We start from the raw sequence: 13,292 nt of genomic DNA on the forward strand, positions 1-13,292 counted from the left end.
GTACAGCTGCTTTGTTTTTGAGGTTCTATATGGGAGCAATGTTAAGGTCCTTTAAAATGTATAATGTTCCGTTAACAGTACCAACAGTTTGGGAAATGCCTTTCAACTTCTCACTGATTAAAGATTTTATTGTTAAGAATGAATTAAAGAATATAGAGAAAGAGTACTGGGAGGACTATAGGAAGGTGGTCAGACTTGTTCAGAGCAAGGATACTATCTGTCCTGTCAGGTGGTACACCGCAGATCAGGTGGAAAGGATTTGGATAGAGGTTGCCCATCCAAGGCTCTTGACTATACATAGGGACTTGGCCTGGCTGATAGCCCATGAGGCCTTGCCAGTCAGACAAATGATGCACAGACGGCAAATGGCGAAGACTCCTAGATGCCCTCGTCAGGGTTGTGGAGCGGAAGAATCAGCTGAGCATCTGTTGGTTAATTGCAGCTTCGCACAACATGTTTGGGCTGAGGCTGACACCTTTGTAAAAGAATATTGTGAAGGAGAGACAGTAAATGAGCCCATGATATTATATGGGAAACATAATGAAAAGATGAGCAAGAACAAGTGGTATGTGTTGTGGGCAATACTGAACTCCTTTAAGGACGCAATATGGAGAGCAAGAAATGTTCTGGTTTTTAGGAATGCTCAGCTCTCAAGTTCGGACTGCGTGAGGCTGGCTTTGAGCATCCTAAAGGATTATGTAATCAAAGATCGTCGGGAGTCAGGGAAGCAGAAGGCGGAACAAATGTGGAAGGTGGGAAAGTGGATTGGTGGGCAATGGGCTGTTGGCATTGGTTAGTGTTTCTGGGTGTTTTCAAGGGTTTTGGATGAGGAGGTTATTTAGGAAGGGCAAAGGTTTTCTTGCTTTGAACAAAGCTGAATCGCTACTGTTATAGTTTTTTTTTGATTAAGTGTATTTGTTGTAATGTCCTTTGTGTGATTTGATTTGTACAGTGAAAGGTACTGCATGGAAAGATTATTTTTTGTGTGTGGATCCTGGCTACTGGAGTGGTCTGAACGCAGTATAGATGTTTCAGTTTTGTTTGGACTGTAATGAATGTAATATGGAAAGATTTGTGGAAGGAAGTGTTATTGTTTTTGACAAGTATTGGAATGTTTTGGACTATGGGATGTTTTTGTTTTTGTAAATAGTATGGTTATTGTAACCATAAATGTGATGTATTCATATTGCAATGAATTAATAAATATTTTAATATTAAAAAAAAAAAAAAAAAAAATCTGTTCTTATCAGTTTAATATCTGATACGTCCCCCATAGGGGGACCGTCTATATTAAATGGATTTTTGGAAGCGGGAGATGGAAGCGGGGCTTGCTCCGTCCACTCCACGCATCGACCCGGTATTGCAGTACCTCCGGGAACGGTGCCCATTTCTCAGAAAGGTCAAAAGAGAGAGAGAGAGCGAGAGAGAGAGCGAGAGAGAGCGAGAGAGAGAGAGAGAGAGAGAGAGAGAGAGAGAGAGAGAGAGAGAGAGCCCCACCCTAACCCTCCCTCCCTCCCTCCCCACCTCCCCTTTCCTGGGACGCGCCGTTTTCCCGCTCTTTTCGTTTTTTTTTTTTTTTTTTTTTTTTTTTTTTTTTTCATATTTCATATTCAGGCAGGCCTAACACACGCAGCAGGCCAGTGTAGGCCAGCAGCAGCAGCAGCAGCAAAGCGCCCTTTCGCCGGGGCGGAACGGCAGATGCGTTTTGGGAGGAGTTCCCTGTTTTTGTTTTGCGTGCGTGGCCTCGCTGCCGCTTGGCAGAGGGGAGGGCCTTTGGGCCTTTGGGCCGGCCGGAAGGGCTCGGCCACCAGCAAAGGCACGCTCCGGCTTCTCTACAGCTCGAATGAACCTTTCGCCTTTTACTAAAGATTTCCGTGGAGAGGAGCATTTACGAGTTCGATCCAATTTTTGGACAGCCCTTCCCCTCAGGGAGGGGCTCCACCTGGAGTTTAAAAGCAGAACGAGCACAGAAAGGGCGGTCGCCCCCGTTGGAGCCCGGCACCACCTCCTTCCTTCCTTCCTTCCTTCCTTCCTTCCTCCCTCCGCCCGCCCGAGAAGCAAGTACCACGACTGCTGCGGCGGGCGGCCGCGCCCGGGGCGTTTGGCCAAAACCATTGTGGGCATCGCTTCTCGGCCTCTTGGCTCAGATCAAGTGTAGTATCTGTTCTTATCAGTTTAATATCTGATACGTCCCCCATAGGGGGACCGTCTATATTAAATGGATTTTTGGAAGCGGGAGATGGAAGCGGGGCTTGCTCCGTCCACTCCACGCATCGACCCGGTATTGCAGTACCTCCGGGAACGGTGCCCATTTCTCAGAAAGGTCAAAAGAAGAGAGAGAGAGAGAGAGAGAGAGAGAGAGAGAGCGAGCGAGCGAGAGAGAGAGAGAGAGAGAGAGAGAGAGAGAGAGAGGAGAGAGAGAGAGGAGAGAGAGAGAGAGAGAGAGAGCCCCACCCTCCCTCCCTCCCTCCCCACCTCCCCTTTCCTGGGACGCGCCGTTTTCCCGCTCTTTTTTTTTTTTTTTTTTTTTTTTTTTTTTTTTTTTTTTCATATTTCATATTCAGGCAGGCCTAACACACGCAGCAGGCCAGTGTAGCAGCAGCAGCAGCAGCAAAGCGCCCTTTCGCCGGGGCGGAACGGCAGATGCGTTTTGGGAGGAGTTCCCTGTTTTTGTTTTGCGTGCGTGGCCTCGCTGCCGCTTGGCAGAGGGGAGGGCCTTTGGGCCTTTGGGCCGGCCGGAAGGGCTCGGCCACCAGCAAAGGCACGCTCCGGCTTCTCTACAGCTCGAATGAACCTTTCGCCTTTTACTAAAGATTTCCGTGGAGAGGAGCATTTACGAGTTCGATCCAATTTTTGGACAGCCCTTCCCCTCAGGGAGGGGCTCCACCTGGAGTTTAAAAGCAGAACGAGCACAGAAAGGGCGGTCGCCCCCGTTGGAGCCCGGCACCTTTCCTTCCTTCCTTCCTTCCTTCCTTCCTCCCTCCGCCCGCCCGAGAAGCAAGTACCACGACTGCTGCGGCGGGCGGCCGCGCCCGGGGCGTTTGGCCAAAACCATTGTGGGCATCGCTTCTCGGCCTCTTGGCTCAGATCAAGTGTAGTATCTGTTCTTATCAGTTTAATATCTGATACGTCCCCCATAGGGGGACCGTCTATATTAAATGGATTTTTGGAAGCGGGAGATGGAAGCGGGGCTTGCTCCGTCCACTCCACGCATCGACCCGGTATTGCAGTACCTCCGGGAACGGTGCCCATTTCTCAGAAAGGTCAAAAGAGAGAGAGAGAGAGAGAGAGAGAGAGAGAGAGAGAGAGAGAGAGAGAGAGAGAGAGAGAGAGAGAGAGAGCCCCACCCTCCCTCCCCTCCCTCCCTCCCCCCCTCCCCTTTCCTGGGACGCGCCGTTTTCCCGCTCTTTTCGTTCTTTTTTTTTTTTTTTTTTTTTTTTTTTTTTTTTTTTCATATTTCATATTCAGGCAGGCCTAACACACGCAGCAGGCCAGTGTAGCAGCAGCAGCAAAGCGCCCTTTCGCCGGGGCGGAACGGCAGATGCGTTTTGGGAGGAGTTCCCTGTTTTTGTTTTGCGTGCGTGGCCTCGCTGCCGCTTGGCAGAGGGGAGGGCCTTTGGGCCTTTGGGCCGGCCGGAAGGGCTCGGCCACCAGCAAAGGCACGCTCCGGCTTCTCTACAGCTCGAATGAACCTTTCGCCTTTTACTAAAGATTTCCGTGGAGAGGAGCATTTACGAGTTCGATCCAATTTTTGGACAGCCCTTCCCCTCAGGGAGGGGCTCCACCTGGAGTTTAAAAGCAGAACGAGCACAGAAAGGGCGGTCGCCCCCGTTGGAGCCCGGCACCTTTTTCCTTCCTTCCTTCCTTCCTTCCTTCCTTCCCTCCCTCCGCCCGCCCGCCCGAGAAGCAAGTACCACGACTGCTGCGGCGGGCGGCCGCGCCCGGGGCGTTTGGCCAAAACCATTGTGGGCATCGCTTCTCGGCCTCTTGGCTCAGATCAAGTGTAGTATCTGTTCTTATCAGTTTAATATCTGATACGTCCCCCATAGGGGGACCGTCTATATTAAATGGATTTTTGGAAGCGGGAGATGGAAGCGGGGCTTGCTCCGTCCACTCCACGCATCGACCCGGTATTGCAGTACCTCCGGGAACGGTGCCCATTTCTCAGAAAGGGAAAAGAGAGAGAGATGCAGAGAGAGAGAGAGAGACTGGAGAAGGAGAGAGGAGAGAGAGAGAGAGAGAGAGAGCCCCACCCTAACCCTCCCTCCCTCCCCACCCTCCCCTTTCCTGGGACGCGCCGTTTTCCCGCTCTTTTTTCTTTTTTTTTTTTTTTTTTTTTTTTTTTTTTTTCATATTTCATATTCAGGCAGGCCTAAGACACGCAGCAGGCCAGTGTAGCAGCAGCAGCATGGAGCAGCAGCAGCAAAGCGCCCTTTCGCCGGGGCGGAACGGCAGATGCGTTTTGGGAGGAGTTCCCTGTTTTTGTTTTGCGTGCGTGGCCTCGCTGCCGCTTGGCAGAGGGGAGGGCCTTTGGGCCTTTGGGCCGGCCGGAAGGGCTCGGCCACCAGCAAAGGCACGAATTGGCTTCTCTACAGCTCGAATGAACCTTTCGCCTTTTACTAAAGATTTCCGTGGAGAGGAGCATTTACGAGTTCGATCCAATTTTTGGACAGCCCTTCCCCTCAGGGAGGGGCTCCACCTGGAGTTTAAAAGCAGAACGAGCACAGAAAGGGCGGTCGCCCCCGTTGGAGCCCGGCACCTTTCCTTCCTTCCTTCCTTCCTTCCTTCCTTCCTTCCTCCCTCCGCCCGCCCGAGAAGCAAGTACCATGTGACTGCTGCGGCGGGCGGCCGCGCCCGGGGCGTTTGGCCAAAACCATTGTGGGCATCGCTTCTCGGCCTCTTGGCTCAGATCAAGTGTAGTATCTGTTCTTATCAGTTTAATATCTGATACGTCCCCCATAGGGGGACCGTCTATATTAAATGGATTTTTGGAAGCGGGAGATGGAAGCGGGGCTTGCTCCGTCCACTCCACGCATCGACCCGGTATTGCAGTACCTCCGGGAACGGTGCCCATTTCTCAGAAAGGTCAAAAGAGAGAGAGAGCGAGAGAGAGAGAGAGAGAGAGAGAGAGAGCGAGAGAGAGAGAGAGAGAGAGAGAGAGAGAGACCCCCACCCTAACCCTCCCTCCCTCCCCACCCTCCCCTTTCCTGGGACGCGCCGTTTTCCCGCTCTTTTCGTTTTTTTTTTTTTTTTTTTTTTTTTTTTTTTTTTCATTTTTTTTCATATTCAGGCAGGCCTAACACACGCAGCAGGCCAGTGCAGCAGCAGCAGCAAAGCGCCCTTTCGCCGGGGCGGAACGGCAGATGCGTTTTGGGAGGAGTTCCCTGTTTTTGTTTTGCGTGCGTGGCCTCGCTGCCGCTTGGCAGAGGGGAGGGCCTTTGGGCCTTTGGGCCTTTGGGCCGGCCGGAAGGGCTCGGCCACCAGCAAAGGCACGCTCCGGCTTCTCTACAGCTCGAATGAACCTTTCGCCTTTTACTAAAGATTTCCGTGGAGAGGAGCATTTACGAGTTCGATCCAATTTTTGGACAGCCCTTCCCCTCAGGGAGGGGCTCCACCTGGAGTTTAAAAGCAGAACGAGCACAGAAAGGGCGGTCGCCCCCGTTGGAGCCCGGCACCTTTCCTTCCTTCCTTCCTTCCTTCCTTCCTCCTTCCTTCCGCCCTCCCGCCCGCCCGCCCGAGAAGCAAGTACCACGACTGCTGCGGCGGGCGGCCGCGCCCGGGGCGTTTGGCCAAAACCATTGTGGGCATCGCTTCTCGGCCTCTTGGCTCGGATTAAGTATGTGGCATGACCGCAGCTTTTTCTAAATAGAGAGAAAAGAGAAGGTGATGGCGACCGGAGACTACATGTCGGCCCCCTCGGCGCGACTTCTGAATACAATACGTTTCATTGGAAGAGAAAAGGATGGAGTTCAGTTCACCATGACAAGAAGGAGCTTTGCCAAGGACATCATTTTTGAATTCCTGGGAGTTACAGCGGCGCAGATCTATTGCTACCGGGACTTTCCACTAAGGAGTACCTATGAAGTGACTTTCGCGGGGGACTACTTATGCGAGGAAGCATGGACCAAGTGCCTGGAATCAAAGGACATCTCTCCGATTTCAAACTTCAGAGTGGAGCCACTGTTTGCAAGCCGGGTGAGAACCGTGACAGTGTGCATGCAGAACCCTTATACTAAAGAGCAGGACATTCGGCGATTTCTGACTAAATACTGCGATGTTTTAGGTGCTGGAGTAAGAGAGATGGACTATGATGGTATGTGGAACGGGAATAGAAAATACACTGTCCGTTTTAAGAGGAAAATAGGAGGGTTTGAATGTCCCCCAGCATCCTTTTATATCGGTGGTGTTAAGGGATATCTGTATTATTATGGACAACCCAAAACCTGTCGAAAATGCGGAGAGCAGGGACATATTGCAGTAATGTGCCCTAATATCTTCTGCAGAAATTGTCTAGAGACGGGACATGAGGCAAAGGAATGTAAAAAACCCAGATCCTGCAACCTGTGTGATTCCACTGAGCACATGTTCAAGGACTGCCCTTACCGACACAAGACTTACGCTGAGTCATTTCGTGACGTTGAGGAGGTTCTAGAAGAAATTGCACCTACCTGTGCTGATGGGGGCGCTGTTTCTGAAGGCGCTGTGCAGGAGAATCTTCCAGTGACTACAACGGCGGCTGCGATGGAGGAGCCTCTGGCTGTTGGGTTGGAGCCTCCCGCTGTTGAGGACCCTGTGGCAGGAGTGTCTGGAAAAGAAAAAAGGGAAAAAAAGAAGTCAGTTACTAGTGTTGAGAACTTACCTGAAGCTATGGCGACCGACGAATCATCTCAAGGTACGGTGATTTCAGATACACCTGTTGGGGGCACAAAACAATGGGGAGACACAGAAGAAAGTGACGAGATGGGTTGGGAATTGGTGGGAGGAAAAAGAACGACAAAGAGGAAATTAAACCAGGAGGGTTTGGAAGGTGACAACAAAGTCTGCGTAATTGAGACATCCAACAGCTACGAGTGTTTGGAAAATGAGGAGGTGGGAGAGGAAGAAGTCTCAAGTGTCGAGCCGTCTTCCATAGAGAGCTCCCCGTTGGTGCCATCAGAAGTGGATAGTGAGGAGAACAGCGTGGATTCCCAGCTCAATTACTTGAGTGACTCAATGGTGGACAACATGAAGAAAACGACAATGTTCCAGAAGGGTGGTAAAGAAGATGGAACATAAAAAAAAAATGTATTTCAACGTGTTTTCAGTCAACACTAGGGGCATGAGAGATGTTGGTAAGAGGGCTTCCTTGTTCTTTTCTCTCAGGTCTTTGGACTTTCAAGTCTGTTTTTTGCAGGAATGCCACCTGAAGAATTCAGAGGACATTGAACGCTTTAGTAAGGACTGGAAGGATGGTGCTTCAGTATGGAGCATTGGTAATGTACATTCAGATGGGGTGGGAATATTATTTAAAAATACCAGGTTTGTCATTGAGGAAACAAGAGTGATCATACCAGGCAGATTAATGTATACAGATGGCAGGCTCAATGATAGAAAGCTTAGCCTGGTGAATATGTACGCACCTACATTAAAAGGGACAAGGCTGGACACATTTAAGCACTTACCTAATATTCTATGTACCAATCGCACAGTTGTAATGGGTGGGGATTTTAACACATGTTTTGAGGGTGACTATGACTTTTCTGCACAGTATTTAATAAAGGTATTGGGGGATTATGATTTGGTGGATGTGTATAGGAGACACAATAAAAAAGGTGTAGGGCATACATGGAGAAACTCAAGAGGAGCGAGTAAAAGGTTAGATTACTTCTTTATATCTAAAAATATTAAGATCTTGGATTTCTTCATGTATCCCAACTGGTTTTCAGACCATGATACAATTGGGGCTTCTATTGAAATTAAGGGGGAGGACATAGGTAGGGGGTATTGGAAATTGAATATGAAAGGGTTAGAGTGTGATGAATTCAGGCACGAATTTAAGATCTTTTATAATACATGGAAAGATATGAAGTGGGCTTTCGGAACCATTGTTGATTGGTGGGAGATGGTAAAAGTTAAAATAAGATAGTTTTGCCAAATATACAGTAAAAGGAAAAAGAAAGAGGAGAGACATTTTGAGAGAAAATTACAAAAAGAATTAGAGATCATGCATTCTAAAATAAACGAGGGGAAAGAGGTTAGTTTAGAAGCATATAACAACATTAAAAAGGAAATACAAAATAACATCGAAAAAAAGGTTAAGGAATTTACATTTTTGGCTAAAGTAACAGAAAAAGAACAAGACGAAAAATGCTCTAAATTTTTTTTTCAAAGTATTAAAGGAAAACAAAGGAAATGTGTAATTTCTGAATTAGAAACAGGGACAGGGAAAATCAATAAAAGAGAGGACATCTTAAAGCATGCTCAGGAGTTTTATCAGGAACTTTTTAACAAAAGGGAAATAGATCACACAAAAGCAGAGGAATTGTTGAACAATATAGACCAGAAGTTAAATAACGATGAGAAAACACTTCTGGAGCAAGAGATAACCAAATGTGAGATAGAGACGGCATTGAAGTCTTTGAAAGCTGATAAAACTCCTGGGTGTGACGGGTTACCAAAGGAATTTTATGTTTGTTTTTGGGATATTTTAGGAGACGATTTAACTGAGGTGTACAGAGAGATTTTGGTGGATGGAGAGATGCCAGAAACCATGAAGACAGGGATAATAAGTCTGATATATAAAAAGGGAGATAAGAACCTGCTAAAAAACTGGAGGCCTATTACCCTGTTAAATGTAGATTATAAAATCTTGGGTAAAGTAATGACCAATAGACTAAAAGCAGTGATGCCCAGTCTAGTTAATGAGGACCAGACTTGTGGGGTTAAGAATAGGTCCACAACTTACAATTTACAATTAACTAGGGATGTCATCAGCTGGGTAAAAGAAAGAGACTTACCTCTGTGTCTGTTGAGTGTTGACCAGGAGAAGGCTTTTGATAGGGTCAGCCACGAATTTCTGTTTTCCGTTCTAGAAAGAATGAATTGTGGAACCTTTGTAAAGTGGATTAGAACGATGTACAACAAAGCAACTAGCAAGGTGCAAATTAATGGGTTTCTCAGTGAACAGGTAAGGCAGGAAGGGGGGGTGAGGCAAGGGTGTCCGATGTCACCATTATTGTATGTGTTGTGTATTGAGCCTTTGGCAAACTTAATAAGAAAAGATAAAGATATAGATGGGGTTCATATCCCAGGGAGTAAGGGGAAAAGGGTCAAGATTGCACAATACGCAGACGACACAACTTTGTTTTTATGTTCAGATTGGGCCATAGATAGAGCAATCTTGTTATTAAAAACATACGGAGAAGCTGTTGGGTCAAAAGTAAATTTGGAGAAATCGTGCATGATGTTCTGTGGTAAGTGGGAAGGGAGGACGGACAGCAGGGGAGGTATAACTGTGTGCAGGGAAGGGTTAAAAATCTTGGGGGTGCACTTTTTTCAGAAGGATGGGATAAAGAAAAATTGGGAAGAGAAAATTGAGAAAGTTAAAGTAAAATTAAATATGTGGAAATGTAGAAGACTGACCATCAGTGGGAGAATTCTAGTAATAAAAACAGACATAGTACCAGCACTAGTTTATTTGGCACGGGTGTTTCCTATTAACGCAAAAAATAAAATAATACTAACTAGGTTAATGTTTTCTTTTGTATGGGGCAATAAATACGAAAGTGTGAATAGGGAATTGATGTATGGGAAGGTGGCAAAGGGAGGAAGAGACATTCCGTGTTTATCTGTAAAATTGGATTGTTTTTTTTTAAATCAAATATGCAAAACACTGCTGAAGGGAACAGAGCACAAGTCTTTTTATTTTACTCGGTTATGGTTTGGAGCAGTTTTAAGAGGGATAATACCCTGGGACAACACGGTCCCAAACGCTGAGACAAGGCCAGAACACTACATGTACGCATCAGTCTTTTTAAAAATGCAAATAAAAGAAATAGAAAGGGATGTTTTGTTAAACCATAAAAAAATGTATGAAAAGATAAGAGAGAGATGGGAAGGAAGATATGAACACAATCTTAAATTAGTAAATTGGGAAGGCATACAGCCAAAATGGTTAGGAAATGAGTGCAAAGATTTGGGGTGGCTGTGTGCTCTAGATAGATTGCCAGTAAAGGAAAGACTGTATAGGCATCAATGTGCGGTAAACGCAGAGTGTCCAAGGTGCAAAAAGGAGGAAACAGTCTTACATGTGTTCTGGGACTGCACTTTTGCAAAGGTATTTTGGGGAAAATGTAGCAATCTTATTAGTTTGTTTTGTGATATAATTTTGAATGGGAAGGTTATCTTGTATGGGGAGGAGGTGATAAAGCTGCCAAAAGAGAAATTTAGAGCAGTATGGCTTATTATTAGTTTGGGGAAGGTGGTATTATGGGAGAAAAGAAATTTGTGTATTAAAAAGAAAAAAGATAAAACAGAACCGACAGAAGCCTATTTTTTGTTTCTTTGGAAGATAAAAGATGTAATTAAAATGGACAAACACATGTATGGGGATGATTTTTGTGAAAATATTTGGGGAAGGGTAAGGTCTGTTTTGAATTGTTAATTACGTGATTGTGTTTATTGTTTGAGTATTTATTGTTTGAGTATTTTAATATAAGTAAAAAAAAAAAAAAAAAAAAAAAATCTGTTCTTATCAGTTTAATATCTGATACGTCCCCCATAGGGGGACCGTCTATATTAAATGGATTTTTGGAAGCGGGAGATGGAAGCGGGGCTTGCTCCGTCCACTCCACGCATCGACCCGGTATTGCAGTACCTCCGGGAACGGTGCCCATTTCTCAGAAAGGTCAAAGAGAGAGAGAGAGAGAGAGAAGAGAGAGAGAGAGAGAGAGAGAGAGAGAGAGAGAGAGAGAGAGAGAGAGAGAGAGAGAGAGAGAGAGAGAGCCCCACCCCCCACCCTCCCTCCCTCCCACCCTCCCCTTTCCTGGGACGCGCCGTTTTCCCGCTCTTTTCGTTCTTTTTTTTTTTTTTTTTTTTTTTTTTTTTTCATATTTCATATTTCATATTCGGCATAGGCTAACACACGCAGCAGGCCAGTGTAGCAGCAGCAGCAGCAGCAGCAAAGCGCCCTTTCGCCGGGGCGGAACGGCAGATGCGTTTTGGGAGGAGTTCCCTGTTTTTGTTTTGCGTGCGTGGCCTCGCTGCCGCTTGGCAGAGGGGAGGGCCTTTGGGCCTTTGGGCCGGCCGGAAGGGCTCGGCCACCAGCAAAGGCACGCTCCGGCTTCTCTACAGCTCGAATGAACCTTTCGCCTTTTACTAAAGATTTCCGTGGAGAGGAGCATTTACGAGTTCGATCCAATTTTTGGACAGCCCTTCCCCTCAGGGAGGGGCTCCACCTGGAGTTTAAAAGCAGAACGAGCACAGAAAGGGCGGTCGCCCCCGTTGGAGCCCGGCACCTTTCCTTCCTTCCTTCCTTCCTTCCTTCCTCCCTCCGCCCGCCCGAGAAGCAAGTACCACGACTGCTGCGGCGGGCGGCCGCGCCCGGGGCGTTTGGCCAAAACCATTGTGGGCATCGCTTCTCGGCCTCTTGGCTCAGATCAAGTGTAGTATCTGTTCTTATCAGTTTAATATCTGATACGTCCCCCATAGGGGGACCGTCTATATTAAATGGATTTTTGGAAGCGGGAGATGGAAGCGGGGCTTGCTCCGTCCACTCCACGCATCGACCCGGTATTGCAGTACCTCCGGGAACGGTGCCCATTTCTCAGAAAGGTCAAAAGAGAGAGAGAGAGAGAGAGAGAGCGAGAGAGGGAGAGAGAGAGAGAGAGAGAGAGAGAGAGAGATGGACTGAGAGAGAGAGAGAGAGAGGAGATGGGAAGAGAGAGAGGATGCTCCCTCCCCACCCTCCCCTTTCCTGGGACGCGCCGTTTTCCCGCTCTTTTCGTTCGTTCTTTTTTTTTTTTTTTTTTTTTTTTTTTTTCATATTTCATATTCAGGCAGGCCTAACACACGCAGCAGGCCAGTGTAGCAGCAGCAGCAAAGCGCCCTTTCGCCGGGGCGGAACGGCAGATGCGTTTTGGGAGGAGTTCCCTGTTTTTGTTTTGCGTGCGTGGCCTCGCTGCCGCTTGGCAGAGGGGAGGGCCTTTGGGCCTTTGGGCCGGCCGGAAGGGCTCGGCCACCAGCAAAGGCACGCTCCGGCTTCTCTACAGCTCGAATGAACCTTTCGCCTTTTACTAAAGATTTCCGTGGAGAGGAGCATTTACGAGTTCGATCCAATTTTTGGACAGCCCTTCCCCTCAGGGAGGGGCTCCACCTGGAGTTTAAAAGCAGAACGAGCACAGAAAGGGCGGTCGCCCCCGTTGGAGCCCGGCACCTTTCCTTCCTTCCTTCCTTCCTTCCTTCCTTCCTCCCTCCCTCCGCCCGCCCGAGAAGCAAGTACCACGACTGCTGCGGCGGGCGGCCGCGCCCGGGGCGTTTGGCCAAAACCATTGTGGGCATCGCTTCTCGGCCTCTTGGCTCAGATCAAGTGTAGTATCTGTTCTTATCAGTTTAATATCTGATACGTCCCCCATAGGGGGACCGTCTATATTAAATGGATTTTTGGAAGCGGGAGATGGAAGCGGGGCTTGCTCCGTCCACTCCACGCATCGACCCGGTATTGCAGTACCTCCGGGAACGGTGCCCATTTCTCAGAAAGGTCAAAAGAGAGAGAGGTGAGAGAGAAGAGACAGAGAGAGTGCTGGAGAAAAGAGAGAGAGAGAGAGAGAGAGAGAGAGAGAGAGAGAGAGAGAGAGAGAGAGAGAGAGAGAGAGAGAGAGAGAGAGAGAGAGCAGACCCTCCCTCCCTCCCTCCCCCCTCCCCTTTCCTGGGACGCGCCGTTTTCCCGCTCTTTTCGTTCTTTTTTTTTTTTTTTTTTTTTTTTTTTTTTTTTTTTTTCATATTTCATATTCAGGCAGGCCTAACACACGCAGCAGGCAGCAGCAGCAGCAGCAGCAGCAAAGCGCCCTTTCGCCGGGGCGGAACGGCAGATGCGTTTTGGGAGGAGTTCCCTGTTTTTGTTTTGCGTGCGTGGCCTCGCTGCCGCTTGGCAGAGGGGAGGGCCTTTGGGCCTTTGGGCCGGCCGGAAGGGCTCGGCCACCAGCAAAGGCACGCTCCGGCTTCTCTACAGCTCGAATGAACCTTTCGCCTTTTACTAAAGATTTCCGTGGAGAGGAGCATTTACGAGTTCGATCCAATTTTTGGACAGCCCTTCC

General features: G+C 48.1%; 15 non-coding genes and 1 pseudogene across 15 annotated transcripts in view; all 16 read left to right on the forward strand.

Annotated features, from left to right (window-relative positions):
- The first annotated feature begins 1,199 nt into the window (after nt 1-1,199).
- On the forward strand, nt 1,200-1,391 carry LOC121311483. The gene has a single exon (XR_005949289.1). It is a non-coding gene; the product is annotated as a U2 spliceosomal RNA (small nuclear RNA).
- A 427-nt stretch (nt 1,392-1,818) lies between these two features.
- Nucleotides 1,819-1,936, forward strand: LOC121311505. The gene has a single exon (XR_005949304.1). It is a non-coding gene; the product is annotated as a U5 spliceosomal RNA (small nuclear RNA).
- A 186-nt stretch (nt 1,937-2,122) lies between these two features.
- Nucleotides 2,123-2,315, forward strand: LOC121311502. The gene has a single exon (XR_005949301.1). It is a non-coding gene; the product is annotated as a U2 spliceosomal RNA (small nuclear RNA).
- A 448-nt stretch (nt 2,316-2,763) lies between these two features.
- LOC121311506 lies at nt 2,764-2,881 on the forward strand. The gene has a single exon (XR_005949305.1). It is a non-coding gene; the product is annotated as a U5 spliceosomal RNA (small nuclear RNA).
- A 181-nt stretch (nt 2,882-3,062) lies between these two features.
- On the forward strand, nt 3,063-3,255 carry LOC121311439. The gene has a single exon (XR_005949250.1). It is a non-coding gene; the product is annotated as a U2 spliceosomal RNA (small nuclear RNA).
- A 406-nt stretch (nt 3,256-3,661) lies between these two features.
- LOC121311507 lies at nt 3,662-3,779 on the forward strand. Its single transcript, XR_005949306.1, has one exon. It is a non-coding gene; the product is annotated as a U5 spliceosomal RNA (small nuclear RNA).
- A 192-nt stretch (nt 3,780-3,971) lies between these two features.
- On the forward strand, nt 3,972-4,164 carry LOC121311450. The gene has a single exon (XR_005949261.1). It is a non-coding gene; the product is annotated as a U2 spliceosomal RNA (small nuclear RNA).
- Nucleotides 4,165-4,576: 412 nt separating this feature from the next.
- Nucleotides 4,577-4,693, forward strand: LOC121311457. Its single transcript, XR_005949268.1, has one exon. It is a non-coding gene; the product is annotated as a U5 spliceosomal RNA (small nuclear RNA).
- A 191-nt stretch (nt 4,694-4,884) lies between these two features.
- LOC121311460 lies at nt 4,885-5,077 on the forward strand. The gene has a single exon (XR_005949270.1). It is a non-coding gene; the product is annotated as a U2 spliceosomal RNA (small nuclear RNA).
- A 414-nt stretch (nt 5,078-5,491) lies between these two features.
- LOC121311434 lies at nt 5,492-5,609 on the forward strand. The gene has a single exon (XR_005949245.1). It is a non-coding gene; the product is annotated as a U5 spliceosomal RNA (small nuclear RNA).
- A 5,064-nt stretch (nt 5,610-10,673) lies between these two features.
- Nucleotides 10,674-10,877, forward strand: LOC121311492 (annotated as a pseudogene).
- A 434-nt stretch (nt 10,878-11,311) lies between these two features.
- LOC121311435 lies at nt 11,312-11,429 on the forward strand. Its single transcript, XR_005949246.1, has one exon. It is a non-coding gene; the product is annotated as a U5 spliceosomal RNA (small nuclear RNA).
- Nucleotides 11,430-11,610: 181 nt separating this feature from the next.
- On the forward strand, nt 11,611-11,803 carry LOC121311461. Its single transcript, XR_005949271.1, has one exon. It is a non-coding gene; the product is annotated as a U2 spliceosomal RNA (small nuclear RNA).
- Nucleotides 11,804-12,228: 425 nt separating this feature from the next.
- On the forward strand, nt 12,229-12,346 carry LOC121311436. Its single transcript, XR_005949247.1, has one exon. It is a non-coding gene; the product is annotated as a U5 spliceosomal RNA (small nuclear RNA).
- A 189-nt stretch (nt 12,347-12,535) lies between these two features.
- On the forward strand, nt 12,536-12,728 carry LOC121311462. The gene has a single exon (XR_005949272.1). It is a non-coding gene; the product is annotated as a U2 spliceosomal RNA (small nuclear RNA).
- Nucleotides 12,729-13,187: 459 nt separating this feature from the next.
- LOC121311437 overlaps nt 13,188-13,292 on the forward strand; it is a 118-nt gene continuing 13 nt past the window's right edge. The window contains exon 1 of the small nuclear RNA XR_005949248.1: nt 13,188-13,292. This exon is cut by the window's right edge and continues 13 nt beyond it. This is a non-coding gene — a small nuclear RNA (U5 spliceosomal RNA).

This window comes from Polyodon spathula, unplaced genomic scaffold (genome assembly GCF_017654505.1).
Source record: "Polyodon spathula isolate WHYD16114869_AA unplaced genomic scaffold, ASM1765450v1 scaffolds_3235, whole genome shotgun sequence".
Taxonomy (NCBI): domain Eukaryota; kingdom Metazoa; phylum Chordata; class Actinopteri; order Acipenseriformes; family Polyodontidae; genus Polyodon; species Polyodon spathula.